We start from the raw sequence: 14,059 nt of genomic DNA, 5'->3' as shown, positions 1-14,059 counted from the left end.
TAAGCGCTTAACAAATACCATTATTATTATTAGGTAGATAGATAGATGATAGATAGCCGCAGGGAAGTGGGGTTGCGGCCTTTCTATTTATTTTATTTTGTTCGTATGTTTGGTTTTGTTGTCTGTCTCCCCCTTTTAGACTGTGAGCCCACTGTTGGGTAGGGACTGTCTCTATATGTTGCCAATTTGTACTTCCCAAGCGCTCAGTCCAGTGCTCTGCACATAGTAAGCGCTCAATAAATACGATTGATGATGATGATGATAGATGATAGGTAGCCGCAGGGAAGTGGGGCGCGGCCTTTCTATTTATTTTATTTTGTTACTATGGTTTGTTTTGTTGTCTGTCTCCCCCTTCTAGATTGGGAGCCCGCTGTTGGGTAGGGACCGTCTCTAGATGTCGCCAACTTGTACTTCCCAAGCGCTTAGTACAGTGCTGTGCAAACAGTAAGCGCTCAACAAATACGATTGATGATGATGACGATAAACTCGACGGCCGTGCTCCGCTCCCCGCCCCGCCCGCCCCGCGCGCCCCAGCCAATAGGAGGCCCGCTTTCAGAGCGCCCCTCTGGGCCAATCAGCGCGGCGCTCGCCGTCCAGCGCGGCCAATCCCCGAGCTGGAGACGCGGCGTCGGCGTCCCGGCCACGCCCCCTCCCCGGGGGGGCGGAGTCGGCGGCAGCCAATCAGCGCGGGCCTGGGGAGTGGAGTTGGCGCGGCCGCGGCCCTGCCGCTCAGATCCCGTGCCGGCTCGGCGCGGGGCGGACGGGCGAGGAGGGGGCTGCGCTGCTGCCGCTGCGGCGGCGGAGGAGGAATTGGGAGAAACCGAAATTGGGAGCAACCGACGGGCCGGGAACAGGTGAGGAAGGGGAGGAGGAGGAGGAGTAGGCGGCCACGGGCCCTGCCTCGGGAGGGGTTTGGGGCGGGAGGTTGGGTCCTCCCCTCGCCAACGGGGCAGCGGGTCCTCGGCCCGGGGGGCCCTGCCGCACGTGGCCGTGGAGGGCCCGACACACACACACACACACACACACACACACACACACACACTCTCTTCAATCAATCAATCAATCGTATTTATTGAGCGCCGACCGTGTGCAGAGCGCTGGGCTAAGCGCCTGGGAAGCCCAAGTTGCCAATCGTATTGATTGCAGAGCACTGGACTAAGCGCCTGGGAAGCCCAAGTTGGCAGCATCTAGAGACGGTCCCTACCCAACAAGGGGCTCAGTCTAGAAGGGGGAGACAGAGAACAAAACCAAATCAATCAATCAATCATATAATCAATCAATTAATCAGTCGTATTTATTGAGCGCTGACCGTGTGCAGAGCACTGGACTGAGCGCCTGGGAAGCCCAAGTTGGCAACATCGAGAGACGGTCCCTACCCAACAGGGGGCTCACAGTCTAGAAGGGGGAGACAGAGAACACAACCAAATCAGTCAATCAGTCGTGTTTATTGAGCGCTTACTGTGTGCAGAGCACTAGACTTAAGCGCTTGGGAAGCCCAAGTTGGCAGCATCTAGAGACAGTCCCTACCCAACAGGGGGCTTACAGTCTAAAAGGGGGAGACAGACAACAAAACCAAATCAATCGTATTGATTGAGCGCTTACTGTGTGCAGAGCACTGGACTAAGCGCCTGGGAAGCCCAAGTTGGCAACATCGAGAGACGGGCCCTACCCAACAGGGGGTTCACAGTCTAGAAGGGGGAGACAGGCAACAAAACCAAATCAATCAGTCGTATTTATTGAGCGCTTACTGTGTGCAGAGCGCTTGGGAAGCCCAAGTTGGCAACAGATAGAGACGGTCCCTACCCAACAGGGGGCCCACAGTCTAAAAGGGGGAGACAGAGAACACAACCAAATCAATCAATTAATCAATCGTATTTACTGAACGCTTACCGTGTGCAGAGCACTGGACTAAGCGCCTGGGAAGCCCAAGTTGGCAACATCTAGAGACGGGCTCTACCCAACAGGGGGCTCACAGTCTAAAAGGGGGAGACAGAGAACAAAACCAAATCAATCAATTAATCAGTCGTATTTATTGAGCGCTTACCGTGTGCAGAGCACTGGACTAAGCGCCTGGGAAGCCCAAGTTGGCAACATCTAGAGACGGGCCCTACCCACCAGTGGGCTCACAGTCTAGAAGGGGGAGACAGTCAATCAATCAATCGTATTGATTGAGCGCTTACTGTGTGCAGAGCGCTGGGGAAGCCCACGTTGGCAACATCGAGAGACGGTCCCTACCCAACAGGGGCCTCACAGTCTAAAAGGGGGAGACAGAGAACTAAAACCAAATCAATCAATCAATCGTATTGATTGAGCGCTTACTGTGTGCAGAGCACTGGACTAAGCGCTTGGGAAGTCCAAGTTGGCAACATCTAGAGACAGTCCCTACCCAACAGGGGGCTCACAGTCTAAAAGGGGGAGACAGAGAACACAACCAAATCAATCAATCAATCGTATTTATTGATCGCTTACTGTGTGCAGAGCACTGGACTTAAGCGCTTGGGAAGTCCAAGTTGGCAACATCTAGAGACAGTCCCTACCCAACAGGGGGCTCACAGTCTAAAAGGGGGAGACAGACAACAAAACCAAATCAATCGTATTGATTGAGCGCTTACTGTGTGCAGAGCACCGGACTAAGCGCCTGGAAGCCCAAGTTGGCAACATCTAGAGACGGTCCCTACCCACCAGTGGGCTTACAGTCTAAAAGGGGGAGACAGAGAACAAAACCAAATCAATCAATCGTATTTATTGAGCGCTTACTGTGTGCAGAGCGCTTGGGAAGCCCAAGTCGGCAACATCTAGAGACGGTCCCTACCCAACAGGGGGCTCACAGTCTAGAAGGGGGAGACAGACAACACAACCAAATCAATCAATCAATCATTTATTGAGCGCTTACTGTGGGCAGAGCACTGGACTAAGCACCTGGGAAGCCCAAGTTGGCAACATCTAGAGACGGTCCCTACCCAACAGTGGGCTCACAGTCTAAAAGGGGGAGACAGAGAACAAAACCAAACATCTAGAGACAGTCCCTACCCAACAGGGGGCTCACAGTCTAAAAGGGGGAGACAGAGAACAAAACCAAACAGACTAACAAAATAAATAGAATAGATATGTTCAAGTTAAATAGAGTAATAAATGTGTATGAACATATATACATATATACAGGTGCTGTGGGGAAGGGAAGGAGGCCTTAAAGCGGCCCAGACCCCCGCCAGGCTGGACCCGCGTGACGTTGTACATCCCCAATCAATCAATCAATCATATTTATTGAGCTCTTACTGTGTGCAGAGCACTGGACTAAGCGCTTGGGAAGCCCACGTTGGCAACATCGAGAGACGGCCCCTACCCAACGGGGGGCTCACAGTCTAAAAGGGGGAGACAGAGAACAAAACCAAATCAATCAATCGATCATATTGATTGAGCGCTTACTGTGTGCAGAGCGCTGGACTAAGCGCTTGGGAAGCCCACGTTGGCAACATCTAGAGACGGTCCCTACCCAACAGTGGGCTCACAGTCTAGAAGGGGGAGACAGAGAACAAAACCAAACATACTAACAAAATAAAATAAATAGAATAGGTATGTACAAGTAAAATAAATAAATGGAGTAATAAATACGTACAAACATATATACAGGTGCTGTGGGGAAGGGAAGGAGTCTGTAAAGTGGCCCAGACCCCCGCCAGGCTGGACCTGCGTGACGTTGTACATCCCCAATCAATCAATCAATCAATCAATCAGTCGTATTTATTGAGCGCTTACTGTGTGCAGAGCACTGTACTAAGCCCTTGGGAAGCCCAAGTTGGCAACATATAGAGACGGTCCCTACCCAACAGTGGGCTCACAGTCTAAAAGGGAGAGATAGAGAACAAAACCAAACATACTAACAAAATAAAATAAATAGAATAGATATGTACAAGTAAAATAAATAAATAGAGTAATAAATATATGCAAACATATAAACATATGTACCGGTGCTGTGGGGAAGGGAAGGAGGCCTTAAAGCGGCCCAGACCCCCGCCAGGCTGGACCCACGTGACGTTGCACATCCCCAGACTGAGCCCTCTCCATCCCCCCGTCTTACCTCCTTCCCTTCCCCACAGCACCTGTATATATGTTTGTACATATTTATTACTCTATTTATTTTACTTGTACATATCTATTCTATTTATTTTATTTTGTTAATATGTTTACTTTTGTTCTCTGTCTCCCCCTTCTAGACTGTGAGCCCACTGTTGGGTAGGGACTGTCTCTATATGTTGCCAACTTGTACTTCCCAAGCGCTTAGTACAGTGCTCTGCACACAGTAAGCGCTCAATAAATACGATTGATTGATTGATCCCCCCGTCTTACCTCCTTCCCTTCCCCACAGCACCTGTATATATGTTTGTACACATTTGTTACTCTATTTATTTTACTTGTACATATATATTCTATTTATTTTATTTTGTTAATATGTTTGGTTTTGTTCTCTGTCTCCCCCTTCTAGACTGTGAGCCCACTGTTGGGAAGGGACTGTCTCTATATGTTGCTAACTTGTACTTCCCAAGCGCTTAGTACAGTGCTCTACACGTAGTAAGCGCTCAATAAATACGATTGATTGATTGATTGATCCACCCCGCCTTCCCCTCCCCACAGCACCTGTATATGAACGAATCGCATCTATTAAGCACTTACTGTGTGCAAAGCACTGTTCTGAGCGCTGGAAAGGTTCACAGTCTTAATCCCCATTTTACAGATGAGGTCACTGAGGCCGCTATTTATTTATTGTTGCCAACTTGTACTACCCAAGCGCTTAGTACAGTGCTCTGCACACAGTAAGGGCTCAGTAAATACGATTGATTGATTATTTTGTTAATGATGTGCACATAGCTTCTAATTCTATTTGTTCTGACGATTTTGACACCTATCTACATGTTTGGTTTTGTTGGCCGTCTCCCCCTTCTAGACTGTGAGCCCATGGTTGGATAGGGGCCGTCTCTATATGATAGAGAAGCAGGGTAGCTCCGTGGCTTTGGAGTCAGAGGTCATGGGTTTAAATCCTGGCTCCGCCAGTTGTCAGCTGTGTGACTTTGGGCAAGTCACTTAACTTCTCTGTGCCTCAGGTACTTCATCTGTAAAATGGGGATTAAGACTGTGAGCCCCCTGTGGAACAACCTGATCACTTTGTAACCTTCCCAGTGCTTAGAGCAGTGCTTTGCACATAGTAAGTGCTTAATAAATGCCATTGTTATTGTATGTTGCCGACTTGTACTTCCCAAGCCCTTAGTACAGGGCTCTGCACACAGTTAGCGTTCAATAAATACGATTGAATGAATGAATGAATGAATGCCCACGGCTTGTGAACCTAACTGGGTTGTGGGCCAGAAGGCCCCAGGGCACCCCAGTGCCCGCCAATGCTGATGGTCCCCCCCTCTTTCCCCCTCTTTCCCTTGGCCCCTCTCCCTCCTGCCTCTGCCCGCTCCTTTTCGGGTGCTTTGTTGGCAGGCAGACAGTGCCAGGGCTTTCCCCTCCGCAGAGCGTCTCCCCCATAAAGGGCTTGTCAGCGGTGCCCGGCCTCCCAGCATTACTACTGATTTATATTACACTATTTAAGTGCTTACCATGTGCCAAGCGCTGGGGCAGAGGCAGGGTAATCAGGTTATCCCACGTGGGGCTCACAGTCTTAATCCCCATTTTACAGATGAGGAACCTGAGGCCCAGAGAAGTGAAGGGGCTTGCCCAAAGTCACACTGCAGACAAGTGGCAGAGTCGGGATTAGAACCCACGACTTCCGACTCCCAAACCTTTCCACTAAGCCATGCTGCTTCTCTGCTCAGGCCTCAGCGCTTAGAACGGTGCTCAGCGCTTAGAACGGTGCTTGGCACATAGGAAGCACCTAACAAATGTCTTATTATTGGCCTGAGGGGTCTGAGGAGAGACCATCATCATCAATCGTATTTATTGAGCGCTTACTGTGTGCAGAGCACTGTACTAAGCGCTTGGGAAGTACAAATTGGCAACATATAGAGACAGTCCCAACAGTGGGCTCAGTCTAAAAGGGGGAGACAAAACCAAACATACTAACAAAATAAAATAAATAGAATAGATATGTACAAGTAAAATAAATAAATAAATAGAGTAATAAATATGTACAAACATATATACATATATACAGGTGCTGTGGGGAAGGGAAGGAGGTAAGATGGGGGGGATGGAGAGAGACCCCAGCTTGTCTGTGGCTACTGTCCGTGGCGACCAGCCTCGTTCTTCTCCCTCTCCCAGACTCTCCCGCATCCTCATCTCACCACTTGTGTGTGCTTTTCCCAGCCCCACCGACTTCCTTGTTCTCGTTCCTCCCTCTGGCAGTTAGTCAATCCATGGTATTTATTGAGCGCTCACATCCATCCCCTTCTCATCCGATTTCTGGAATTTGCCCCCTCCGCCACCTGCCTTCCTTAGCCGGTGGGGCCTGGAGCCTCAGGTGTGGAATTTCGGCTGCCTGGACTCTCTGTTAATAATGATAATAATAATAATAATGGTGTTTAAGCGCTTATTATGTGCCAGGCCCTGTACTAAGTGCTTGGGTGGATACAAGCAAATCAGGTTGGACACAGTCCCTGTCCTACGTGGGGCTCACAGTCTTCATCCCCATTTTACGGATGAAGTAACTGAGGCACAAAGAAGTGAAGAGATTTGCCCAAGGCCACACAGCAGACAAGTGGCAGAGCCGGGATTAGATGGGAGAGAAGCAGAGTGGCTTAGTGGAAAGAGTCCGGGCTTGGGAGTCAGAGGTTGTGGGTTCTAATCCAAGCTCCGCTACTTATCAGCGGTATGACTTTGGGCAAGTCCCTTAACTTCTCTGTGCCTCAGTTACCTCATAGAGACTGTCTCTATATGTTGCTGATTTGTACTTCCCAAGCGCTTAGTACAGTGCTCTGCACACAGCAAGCGCTCAATAAATACGATTGAATGAGTGAATTAATAAAATGGGATTAAAAACTGTGAGCCCCACTTGGGACAACCTATTTACCTTGTATCTTCTCCAGTGCTTGGCACATAGTACGCGCTTAACAAATACCATCATCAACCCATGAATTTCCGTCTCCCGTGCTCTATCCACTACGCCATGCTACTCCTCTAATCCCAGTACCACCACCTGCCCCGCCTCGTGACTATAGATAGGCAACTCACTTCCGCCTCAGTTTTTCCTTCGGCAAAATGGGCCTGTGGTGTATGAGGGTGTTCTGCCTAATTGGGAAGTTAGGGTTTTGACTCTTCCTGCCCCACAATTGCTCACCAAGTTGGTGACATGAATGTCTTGAGTTGTGGAACTTCTTCCAGCACCCTTGGAGGAGATCTTCCTAGAAGTCCTGCTGCTTCCTTATGCTCTCACTGGGGAGAAGAAATTGTTATTCCCCACTTTAGCCCAACTCTGGTCCCGGTCTCCCACTGCCCCAGCCCCCCAGGAAGCCAGTTGAGTTGCTCCCTGTTTGTCTCCTTGGGGTTCCCACCAGGGATCGCTTGGGAAATGAAGATCCAAGGACCTAGCAAGATTACCTCCTCCCCAGGACAGATTCCATTAAATCGATCAGTCAATTAGTAGCTGTTGAGCACTTCCCGTATGCAGAGCACTCTACTAAGTCCTTTGGAGAGTACAATGCAATGGACGTGGTAGACACAATCCCTGCCTGTTAGAGTTTACAATCCAGGTTCAAAATGAGCTGGCAGAGAGGACTGGATCTCCTTGCTCTAGGAAAAACTGACAATCCTCAATCAGTTAATCAGTGGTATTTACTGAGTGCTTAACTGTGAGCAGAGCACTGTACTAAGCACTTGCAAAAGTGCAATACAAAAGTTTGGAGCTGTGATCTCTGGCCACAAGGAGCTCACGGAGTAGCCTCATCTCCTGCCAGACTGATTTTCTTGACTGTCCCCCAAATTTCCCTTCCCCCTCCTCAGGCACAAGCACTCGTTAAACATTGTACAGGTCATCTCTGCTCTCGGCAGGGCTCCTCTGGTGGAAGAAGAATGTGATTCCTATTTCCTTTCGTAGCCTTCTTCATCTCTGCATCACTTTCTCTCAGAAACGCTATTTCAGATTTTCCTTTGAATCAGAGGACCTTGTATTTGTATTGTAGTTATTCTCAGATAACTTGCCCTCCAACTGGTCCAGGTCAGCGGACTTGGAAAGGAAGGTGTGATGCTCAGGCACTGTGGACTTTACCGTCTTTCCGTGAAATGCCGACTTCTGACAATTGTAGCTTTCTCCCCTTCCGTCATTTGATCTGATTTCTAATCCAGTTTACATTCATAGATTGGAGGGGACCATCACTCAGGATTGACCTAAACCATCCCAATCAGGAGAGCTGTTCTAAGCACCTAATCTTTTCTCGCTACTTTGAAGGGGCTGTGGCTTGAGCTTTACCTATTTCCTTGTTGTCAAAGGCAGTGCTGTTGAAGAGCATTGGAGAGCTGGGTTTGTTTAATTTCCTTCACAGGCTGATTAGACTCCTCTGGGGCTAATTCAATTTTGACTGATCGTTGGGAGGGTCTGGTGGAGGATTTATTTTGTGAATTTCATTTCATGCTATCTTGTGTGCCCTGTAATGAAAGTTTTTTAAAGAAAAACATAACTATATATTTAGCAAGGGGCTAAATAGCAGGCTGATAGAGAAGTCCACTTTGAGGCTTCTAATTTACACTTGGTCCTGCTGATCATTAGGTCACCATACCTTCTTACCAGGACTCTTAAGCAAAGGGCAGCAAATTCTATCTATTTACTTAAGCACTGGCATCTAATGTCTTGAGGCCAAGCAACTATTTGGGCAAGCCATGATGAAGAAAAACATTTCCAAATTGCATTGTTTAATCATTAGGCGAATAGGATTTTGAATGACATTTCTTTGACTCCTCCCATGCTTGTGGGCTATTTAATATTATAACATTTATTAAGGGCTTATTATGTACTAAGTGCTGAAGGGAATACAGGATAATCAGATCAAACACAGTCTCTGCTCCACTCGAGGCTAGCAGTCTGAGAGAGGGAGAATAGGTATTTTTATCCCTACTTTCCAGCTAAAGAAACTGAAGCTCAGAGAGGTTGTGGCTTGCCCACAGGTCACAAGGCAGGCCAGTAGCAGAGCTGGGACTAGAACTCAGGTGTTCTGATTTCCAGTCTAGTGCTCTTTCCATTAGTCTGCTCTGGGATTAAGAGACAAGGTTCCTTATACATGCTTCAGAATGATTTTGCTCTATGTGAAGCACACAGACTTTTCTCCCTTTGTATGGGATGCTGTCCAGAAAGTGTGAAAATTACATTTTTCCTCTACATTTTATTTTGCTCCTTATCCCATTTATGGCCTTTAGCACAGGCTTCGGCACATAGTGAGTAAATACCATCACATTATAGGTAGGACTGACCTAAAATCTCTGGGCAGGTTGACAGACAGGGATCTATGCTGGGGACCTAATGTCTATGCTAGAAACCTAATCCCTTTTTTAACTAGGAAGCCATCAGTAGTATTTATGTGAGCAGAGGACTGTTTTCCTAGCTCCTGGTACATTTGTACTGTTGGTTCTGGGTTTTTTGGTTGTTGTTTTTTCCCCCCAGAAGATGTTGGTAGAGACCAAGGTAACTGCATGAGCTAGGAAAAGGCAGAAAGGAAGGGTGAGGGTGGGCAGTTGTGTTGGGTGGTCATGTTGGAGAGAAGCAGAGAATGTTGTTTTTGTTAAGTGCAGAAACTGAAGCAGAGACCATGGCCTCCTCCAGCTGGGAATAATTCTGGTTTGGCTTTGGAACACAGGAAAATAGGAGTTTCACAATAACCTCTTTCTTTAAAAAATGAAATGTGTGGGATTTTTTTTTATTGTTTTCTTTCAGCTGCCTAACCCGAACTATTTTTATATTGCCTCTCCTCATCCTGTTTCCCCAAATAGTTGGTAGAGACAAAAAATAATGACTTGCTGAGATGAGGAAAAGGCTCCTAGTAGAGAGAAAAAAAAATGAAGAGATAGAGGTTGAGGGAAAGGAGCATTTGCAGGTTACGTCTACATCAGGGAGAAGGGAGGCCAAGGTGAGGGCTGGCTGAGAAACTTCTTGGCTGTAGATGTTGTCAAGTTGAGGAGGCTCTCAGGCAGACTTTAGGGGGAACAGTTGCCAAAATGTGGAACACAGACTTCAGTGAGTCCCTGAAAAAACTCCATTGGGGATCTGTTGGGGAGGGAGAAATTGTTTTTAATGAACATCGTCAATGCTGGGGAATGTGAGGAGATGACTAAACGGTTTCAGGAAACTGCAGCTGCTGGCTTGCAGGCCTGTGGCAAGCCAGTGCTCTCATGTGATGTTGGAAAACAGTGCTTGGCCCCTCCTGCCCTCTGGATTTTGGACAGAGATGGCTCTCTCTAGGAGCTCAAGAGCCCCCCTCTGCCCCCCAGAAAGACAGCTAAAGGCCACGGTCTAAAGGGTACAGCATTAAATGAAGCTTGGGAGAAGGCTGCCTATACCCGGGAACTTTCTAACTTTAAATTTCTAGGCATACAGTGTGTATGTGATTTTTTTAAAAAAAGTCGGATTTTTTTATTTTTTACACACTGTGTACCAGGAAAAGGGTTGGGAAATGTTGTGACATTGGATTTTGGGGGAGGAATTATGAAGGGAGGGGGGCAGTTTCTTCGGTCAGCAGCCGGCATCCCACAAGGAGAGGTTTCCTTGACTTCAGTTTCACACTCAATATTTGAATCCCTGATAGATCAATAGCAGGATAAACTCTTCCAAAAGGAGGACATGCTGTGGTATTGTTGGGGCAGTGGGACCCCCTGTTGAAGGGCTTCTTACCTGGGTTGTAAGGTGCCAAATTCCCAATTTGGGAATTGGGAATTTGTGGTCTTTCTGGTGATGTAAGGTTACTACCCTGGGGAGAATTGTGATGGTAAAGGGAAGATGCTTTGGAAGAAGGCTCATTCTTCTAGGAAAAATTGCATCAGATCAGGATCTCTGAGGACTCTGGATTCATAGAGTCCATCGATGACTCCGGCAGCCCTGGAAAAGCAAAGATTGGAGTGAAGCAATTTCTCAGAGTTGACAGAGTTTGAATTTGAGTGGCATCTAGAGGGGAGGTCCAAGGAGTTTTTATGTTTTTTTTTCCCCCTGGGGGAGTTGAAGTAGCGTGGCCTCGTGGAAAGAACACGTGCCTGGGAGTCCGAGGACCTGATTTCTAATCCCGACTCTGCCATTTGCTCTGCCAATTGCTTGCTGTGTGACCTTGGGCAAGTCACTTAACTGTGCCCCAGTTTCTTCAACTGTAAAATGGGGATTCGATCCCTGTTTCCTTCCTACTTAAGACTGTGAGCCCCAAGCAGGACAGGGACTGTGTCTGACCTAATTGACTTGTACCCACTCCAGCACCTAGAACAGTGTTTGATGCATAGTAAGTGCTTAACAGGTACCTTAAAACAAAGGCAGTCTTGATAATTTCCTCATATTTTACAGATCCGTGGATTTAGGGTGGCACTAAGGTCTAGTTTAAAGATTAGAGTTGGGAGTCAAGGCCTGAGTTTTAGTCCCATCTTTGCCACTGGCCTGCTCTGTGACCACGGGCAAGTCACTGAACCTCTGTGGGTTTTAGTCTCTTTAGGATAAGGTACCGCACTCCCTCCCTCTTAAACTGTGAACCTAATGTGGGACAGAGATGGTGTCCGATTTGATTATCTGGTAGCTATCTACTTATGTGTTTAGCACAGCACTCAGGGACACCCGCCCGTTTACTCTCTCAACAGTTGGATGCCATGGGGAAAGTTACAGACGGTACAGACGGTCAGGACCACTGTGGGCATGAGTGATAAAGCAGTGGGAGGAAGCTAAACTAGGAGCTTTCCTTCCCTCAAGCCAGCTCTTTTAGTCTGTGAGAGAATGCTCTGACTTTGGGTCTCCTCATTTGGAGGCCTTGCTCTCTCTCTGACTGCAGGGATTGAGCAGAGGGGGGGCAGGGGCGAGGAAGGGCGAGGGGAATAAATGTCTAAATGGAAACTCGTTCTCCTCCCATTGAGAGTGAGCCTAAAGTGGGAGTGCAGCTCTGATACTTAACCCTGAGCCTGGTCAAGAGTGTCGGGTATCCCTGGCTTCCAGGGCAGTGCTGAGCAATGACAGGGGCTGGGACCAATGCCCAAATGGCGGCTTTTATCTTTTGAGGCCCTGGTTAGAGAGAGGGGGAGGCTTTGAAGCCAGCTGACTTCCTTTGGCTGAGGGTTGGTCTCTCTCCATTTCTGGCCGTGGCACTGGGGAGAGGCACCAGATCCAATAGATCAGAAACAGCTGGAGGGAGATGCCCGGGAATGAGCTTTCCTGTCTGTGGTACAGGAACTGGCCGGGGTTGCTGGTGGGATTGGGCCCTCATGGTCTTTGGAACATCCTAGCGCCTTAGTGGAGACTTTCTTCACCGGTCATTGCAGAAGCTTTAGAAATGAGAAAGATTTAGGAAAGATTGGCACCTTGTTTCGCTCATTCCACTCAGGTATTTCCAGGGGTTGCAGATTTTGGTTCCTAGGAGATCAATCAATCAATCAATCGTATTTATGGAGCGCTTACTGTGTGCAGAGCACTGTACTAAGCGCTTGGGAAGTACAAGTTGGCAACATATAGAGACGGTCCCTACCCAACAGTGGGCTCACAGTCTAAAAAGGGGGAGACAGAGAACAAAACCAAACATACTAACAAAATAAAAAGAATAGATATGTACAAGTAAAATAAATAGATAGAGTGATAAATATGTACAAATGGAGATGGATTTGTTCCACAGGTGTTCAGCCATCCTGAAGGGAAATCTCCCACCCGGCTGGAAATATAATAATGATGGCATTTGTTAAGTGCTTACTATGGGCAAAGCACTGTTCTTAGCGCCGGGGGGGGGGGAAATACAAGGTGATTAGGTTGTCCCACGTGGGGCTCACAGTCTTAATCCCCATTTTACATTCATTCATTCAATCATATTTATTGAGCGCTTACTGTGTGCAGAGCACTGTACTAAGCACTGGGGAAGTACAAGTTGGCAACATATAGAGATGGTCCCTACCCAACAACCGGCTTATGGTCTAGAAGGGGGAGACAGACAGGTAACTGAGGCTCAGAGAAGTTAAGTGACTTGCCCAAGGTCACACAGCAGACATGTGGCGGAGCTGGGGTGAGAACCCATGACGGCTGACTCCCAAGCCTGGGCTCTTGCCACTGAGCCACGTTGGGCCCATCGTGACCCAGTCGTTCCTAGCCCGGGCCTGGATCAGTACTGGCACCGGACCCTGACCAGATGTTGGTCTGGAAGTGACCGTGGCCCTGGCCTTTTGTCATCAATGGTATTTATTGAGCACTTATATGTGCAGAGCACTGTACTAAGCATTTGGAAGAATACAACGTAATGAGTGTTTTTATGGTATTAAGTGCTTGCTATGTGCTAGGAACTGTACTAAGTGCTGGCGTACATAGAAACTAATCAGATTGGGCACAGCTCATGTCCCACGTGGGCCTCACAGTCTCATTCCCCATTTTACAGATGATGTAACAGGTACAGAGAAGTGTGCCCAATGTCACACAGGGGACAAGTGGCAGAGCTGGGATTAGAACCCAGGTCCATCTGACTCCTAGGCCCAGGCTCTAACCACTAGACCTCACTGCTTCCACTAGCCCTGTTGAGAGCTCACCTCCTCCAGGAGGCCTTCCCAGACTGAGCTCCCTTTTTCCTCTCTCCTTCATCATCCCCCCCACCCTACCTCCTTCCCCTCCCCACAGCACCTGTATATATTTTTGTACAGATTTATTACTCTATTTATTTTGCTTGTACATATTTACTATTCTATTTATTAATGATGTGCATCTAGCTTTACTTCTATTTATTCTGATGACTTGACACCTGTCCACATGTTTTGTTTTGATGTCTTTTTCCCCCGTCTAGACTGTGAGCCCGTTGTTGGGCAGGGACCGTCTCTAGATGTTGCCAGCTTGTACTTCCCAAGCGCTTAGTACAGTGCTCTGCACACAGTAAGTGCTCAGTAAATGCGATTGAATGAATGCTTCTCTAAGACAGGTGGTAGGCAT

The 14,059-nt window shown here is 47.9% G+C and overlaps 1 protein-coding gene across 4 annotated transcripts in view; it reads left to right on the top strand.

Moving 5' to 3' along the window:
• The first annotated feature begins 796 nt into the window (after positions 1-796).
• Positions 797-14,059, top strand: part of CAMKK2 (calcium/calmodulin dependent protein kinase kinase 2) — a 60,218-nt gene continuing 46,955 nt past the window's right edge. For all 4 annotated transcript variants that reach the window (XM_038762575.1, XM_038762574.1, XM_038762577.1 and 1 more), the window contains exon 1: positions 797-854. The gene's annotated coding sequence lies outside the window, so the exon portion shown is untranslated. The remainder of the gene's footprint in view (positions 855-14,059) is intronic.

The sequence above is a fragment of the Tachyglossus aculeatus genome, chromosome 21 (genome assembly GCF_015852505.1).
Source record: "Tachyglossus aculeatus isolate mTacAcu1 chromosome 21, mTacAcu1.pri, whole genome shotgun sequence".
Taxonomy (NCBI): Eukaryota; Metazoa; Chordata; class Mammalia; order Monotremata; family Tachyglossidae; genus Tachyglossus; species Tachyglossus aculeatus.
The sequence above is the reverse complement of the archived record's forward strand: the minus strand, read 5'-3'. Positions and strand labels throughout refer to the sequence as shown.